Below are 5,841 nucleotides of genomic sequence, written 5' to 3'. Positions count from 1 at the left end.
TTACTATATTAGGACTCTTCAATATTTCCCATACATTTCATATTTCGAACATACAAACAGACACACTGTTTGTGTGGGCTCCCTATGAGAAAACCAATCTGAAACAGCACAACAGATCAATTTTGAAACACAAATAACTTACCTTACAACTAATTTGCGACGGAAAAATCTTCAAATTTTTCCCAAAACAGGGAAAACGACCGCAGATTTATTTGCAAACAACGAACGCTAGAGGCAATGGCCGACACTTGAAAACAATGACCTCGCAATTACTAGTACCCAGTCTACAAGCCAGACTGTCACGTGTGTTCTCGTCCTCAAAGTGACAAACTGACAAGATCTGCCTCTGACTTAAGGGTCTTTATGCATATAATGAAAAAGACCCCAAAAACCAAAGAGAAAATTCCCTTGACAACCCCAAGTGGTCTTAAATGGGAAAGCAAAACGTACGAGCTAAAGAGGTCAATTGGCATAAATTAAAATAATAAAAAAACATTGTCAGGAATCGATAACAGAAATCCTTGATCGAAGATACTGCTGTTGTAGTTCCTATTCTCGTGGACAGAAACAATAGCGGTGTTTTCACGACAGCCGTTGCCACGCTTAACATTCCTGAAAGTGGTTTGTTCACAGACTTCGTAAAGTGATTGAAAAATGATACGTGTTTTGACGGGTCAGATTCAATGAGGAGAGAGCAAGTGCCAATACAAAAATAAAAGTAACAAAAATAGCACAGCTTCCGATTTGAATAGCCGCGGACTGAAACACAACTTTTTGCGGAAAATGATATTGTAACTAGTAAAGAGCCGTCAAAAACTAGCTTTTTCTGTGTATTGACGTCGTGACATGAATGGAAGCTGGATGTTCCTCTTCATGGGCTCCAGACCTTCTATTTTCTGTTGAAAAAAAGGATTAAACATTCAAGTCTAAAGGCCTCATAATAATCCGCATATCTTTGCTAGCTTAACTGTAGTCAGCTATGGGATGAAAGTACTCTAAAGTGATGCTTCTTTTTTAGAAGCGGGTAATTTTAAAGAGTCGTTTTCCGACAGCAAGGCACAAATTGCGCGCGCTGGAAGTGTGTAAAAAGCTTTAGTAGGCAGCAAATAAATTGATATTTTATAGTATTTTGAAATGTTTTTGTTTTCATGATAAGTTTGAAAACGATAAGAGGAGATAAAGTGTCAGTCTTGGGGTTTATTCTTGTTCTCGTGCGTATGCCTAAAGGCCGCGATTCTTTTGGTCAGCAGCGAGAACAAACGATTTATCTGATTAAAAATGCGCAATAAACGACTCATCTGATTAAAAATGCGCAGTTGTAGAAAATGTTCGCGGTTGAACCTACGGATCGAACTACAAATTGAACGAAAATAGAGACCGCAAACTCTACAAACTCGACGGGTTGACTGAGTTGGTTGAGAATCGGACTCAGTGCCATGTGGGAGGTCGCGAGTTTGACTCGCCGGATCAACACTCAGATTACTGAGGAAAGAGTGCTGCCTTTGTAATGACATTAGCAAATGGTCAGACTTTCAAGTCTTCTCGGATAAGGACTATAAGCCGTAAGCCTTGTCTCCCAACCCTTGCTGATAAAACTCTGTATATGTGGGACGTTATCGATGAACTTTATCACTATGCGATAAGAGGGAATTTAAGACCTACGACGGCGACGGCCACGAAACCATCACCTCAAAAGATAATTTGGCTCTATCACAAGTTTTTTGCGATTCTTCAGTCTCGTTCACGTCCTACAATGTGGGTGAGGTATCCTAAAAATAAATTGGTACTAGCGGTTTTAGAGTTATAAAAGGGAGAATAAAGGATTCTCTGTTGCATGCTTACGTTGTCGCACGAGACCTCAAATTTGGTGATTGTCGTCTTTATGCAGGGGAGCGCTAAGATACTTGCTAAAATTCGTGCTGCACGTGCAGCACGATTATTTATGGTCTTTTAACAAATGATATTACTTCTTTGGTGACGTCGTAGTCGCAGCCGTCGCGGTTTCTTAAATTTCCTAAGAGCAGGGCACGGATTTCCTGGTGTTGTGGTCTGGTGTGAATTCTACAGGGCATTATAATTAAGAGAGACTACCATTTTTGACCAACCCTATCTACCAGGTTGCCATTAGTTGAAAGGTGCTAATCAATCGTTTTCCAGAAGCGGATTCATCATTTAATGTTGCAAAATGTTGAATCACGTGTCCTCAGCTTAATTAAGAGTTAAAAGCAGAAAATCATCAACTTGTGGCTCGTCGTCCACGTATCTTCAAATCTGGTTACCGTTAATGATCCAATGGACATCCCCCCTCAAATGAACGCCTCTTATCTAATACCCTTTCCCCCCCCCCCCCCCCCCCCGCCTCCAAGCAGTTTGGTTAACTTTGGACGCAACTCTCCAATAAACTACCCCGGCTTAATAGACTCACCCCCGCTCCCCCTCCGCTTCCTCACCGTGACAATAACTCATAACTACTAGGGAATAGAAAAAAAAAGTAGGGTAAAATTAGTCAATTTTTATCAGGTTCAATTTTTTTGCTTGATTAACACCCTACAAAGGTTTGCACGTTGAAGCCTACTTCAATGCCAAGTTCTGAGTTAAGGATATTGATCATGATCTCTAAAAGGCTTACACGTAGCAGTTGATGGACTGGATGGTCTCTCGTGTATAAGATCTCTGGAACGTTTTACCGACAGCATTTCAGTTTTGATGAGGTTTTTACCGAAAGAGGTTCAAATGGCTCCTATCTATTAAAAGCCCCTCCCTCTTGGATTTCTGAAATTAAGTATCTGCTCCAGTCGTCCATTGGATCATTTACAGTATTTCACGTCGCTGTAGGGAGTTTACGAAACCGGACGACAGCTGCGACTTCAAACGCGTCCCAAGACAAGAATATCATTGGTTAAAAGAGCAAGGGAAAATTAATCGTGCTGCACGTGCGGTATGTTGATCGCGCAGATGCATTATTATTTCCGCTCATTAAACATTGTTTTGTGGTTTTCTTATCCTTCTCGAAGTCGGTTGTCATTGCTTCAACCGTACTGAACAGTGTTAAAAAAGAAAAAAAACTTCGTACCTATTTGTGTATATCCAATAAGTCAAGTACGCCAGCGAAGATTAAACGGGATGACAGGATGATTCTTTGCGAAAAACGTGAGTTCGTTAGACATCTTTGGCGTTACTAGTCTATCATTAGTAATCTCCTAGGGACTGTTTGCACGGAGGGAAGAACCTAGAAAGAACCTAGTGGACAAAGCAATTTTTTGCATGCTTTTCAATGCTGTGTATTTCGGTTTGGGTTTTGGTTCACAATCGGTAGAACAAGGTTGCTGAACGCTGGCAGCGGGAATTTCTAGGACTAGAATTATCCGAAGGGAAGTAGTTTACATGGTTTCGCTAATCTGACCAAAGTACTCTCTTGTGGGAAAGTGTCGCATTTACTCTGGGGTTGAAGTTGAAACAGAAAATATGTACAGGAAAAACAATGTTTATATTTCAGATTAGAAGTCAAAAAATGTGTTAATTAAGTTATTACCTCTTTCAATATTTCCTGTCGGTAACTATAGAAAAAATCAAGAGGGCTTTTAAGCCAATTAGCTTAAAAATCCATCATCGTTTTCCTTCACAAAATGTGTGTGGGTATCTAATTAACAAATGAATGCCCTTAAATAACAATGACCACAACCAGGTTTTCTGGGCGCGCGAGACTGAGCACCCCAAGCAAACTATTGGTTAAACGAAAACCACTGGGCAACAACCTGGTTCTGGTCATTACTGTCTAAGGGCTTCCTTCACTAATAGATTCCATGTTGCCGTGCGTCTGTTACGTAATAAATCACAGATGACGTCAAAATGTGGTAAGAACAAAAAAGTGGCACACGATGCTACAACCGAGTGTGTCACTGATGTTCTTACCACATTTTGACGACTTCTGTGATCTATTACTGAAGAGACGCACGGCAACTTGGGAGCTATTTGTTTTATATAATAAAGAGCTAAACTTATTCGCATAAAAGCTGATGGTGACGTCAATCGTGCGTCTGTCCGTTTAATATATCATAGCCAAGAACCAAGTCTGGTTCCGTCAATTCATCCGGTAAACATTTTTGTTAATCCGCTAACATTTAATTCCGAAAGTTAAGCGTCTTATGTTTACAATGAATTTTCCATTGGTCCCTTTCTGCATGATTCGTAGATAATGCGATTCACCTATCAGCTGCTGGCTGGCGGACTGTCAGACTGGGTGCTCTAAGCTTCGCGAAGGGCAGGCGCTGCTGTACCATCTGGATTTAAGAGAGAACGGTTGGTAGAAACTTATTATTTCAATGGAAATATATTCTAGATGATCTTTCATTCTCTAAAGATCCCAATGTTTTCATATGTGGACGTAATTCAAATGCATTAAAGTAACTCGTTGTCGCGAGCCACAGTTAAACTAAACGGAACGGTTTCCTTGTAGAATGACTGGCTATGGTTAAACGGTAGAATAGCTTGCGACTGAAGCGCGGGGCGATGCCGCGAGTTCTATTGGAGCCCGGCCGACGCTTCTTGGAAGCGAAATGGAGAGCCTGTAGAATTTTTTTAAACGGCACAAATAATTGTACGAAACACGTGGACATACTTAGACTAATTTTGTAGATTTACAAGCCTACTCGATGAAATGCAATTACGAACGTAGTCAATTCTAATTGTCCTGATTACAGTTTCTTGAAGGCGTTATGATACTATAATACTGTTAGCCTCAACTACTGCAGAGTCAGTAGTAGCCCATGTTAATTAAGCACCAATTAAAGTTTATTTTCGATTAAAAATAAGAAAATTGGGAAAACGTCCGTAGGCAGGAGATAAGAAGTTAAAGACAACGGTATGATAAGAATTACAAACCAATTATTATGATGGTAATTTATCATGCACGAATACCAACTAATAACACGGTGATTGGGCGTTTAGTATCGTGACGAAACACTGGAAATCTCTTTAAACAATAAAACAATTCTAAAACCTAGAACTGAACTTATTATATACATCAACAAACTAAAATCTAAAAACTTGTATAGATCAACAAGCTAAAATCCTCACTCATCCTGATCACTGAAACTCAGAGGTCATTTTCCAATTTAACAATTGGGCAGATTCTTAAAATTCTATGTCATTGTCAATGTGAATAATTATGTTTTTGTTAGTCATAAGCTCGATGGAATCGGATTAGGAAGAATCCGAACGTTTCCATTTTCTTCCGACTCCGCTTATGACTCCGTCGCTTATGATTCAGTGAAAACTAGAATGTCGGAGTCGGAAGCAGAAGCGGAATAACCAACCAATCACAATGATTGGAATCGAGCATTGTGACTGGTTTGCTCTTTCAATTATGCTTCCGACTCCGACGATGCAGTTTTTACTGGATCGTAAGCGACGGAGTCATAAGGGGAATCGGTATTCTGCCTCCGAATCCGAAAGTTTGATTTTCACCAGATCGTATCGCTATGCGCTTGCGATTACGACTCGAGCTCCGATTCCCTCGCTAGTTAAAATCAGCCTTTACACTTCTGAATGCACTTATTTACAATAGGGTCATAGGGCGTATAGACGTAGCCTATGGACCTCAAGCTACCAACTAACAACTTAAAAAAGAAAACAAAAACTTCCGCTATAAAATCTAAGACTATCGAAACTAAAACTAAGTTGTTTAAAATGCTCTTAAAACTTGAATTCCTATAAATACAGAGCTTCTAAATGAATTGCTCGTTGACTAAAAACCGCAACCTAAAATCTTCTTTACAAATCATTAAATCAGTTCAATAAAAGCTAACTTCTCTCTTAATGACTCATGTACGTCTTATAGTT

The sequence above is a fragment of the Montipora foliosa genome, chromosome 7 (assembly GCF_036669935.1).
Source record: "Montipora foliosa isolate CH-2021 chromosome 7, ASM3666993v2, whole genome shotgun sequence".
Lineage (NCBI taxonomy): Eukaryota > Metazoa > Cnidaria > Anthozoa > Scleractinia > Acroporidae > Montipora > Montipora foliosa.
This window is presented reverse-complemented; position numbering follows the sequence as displayed.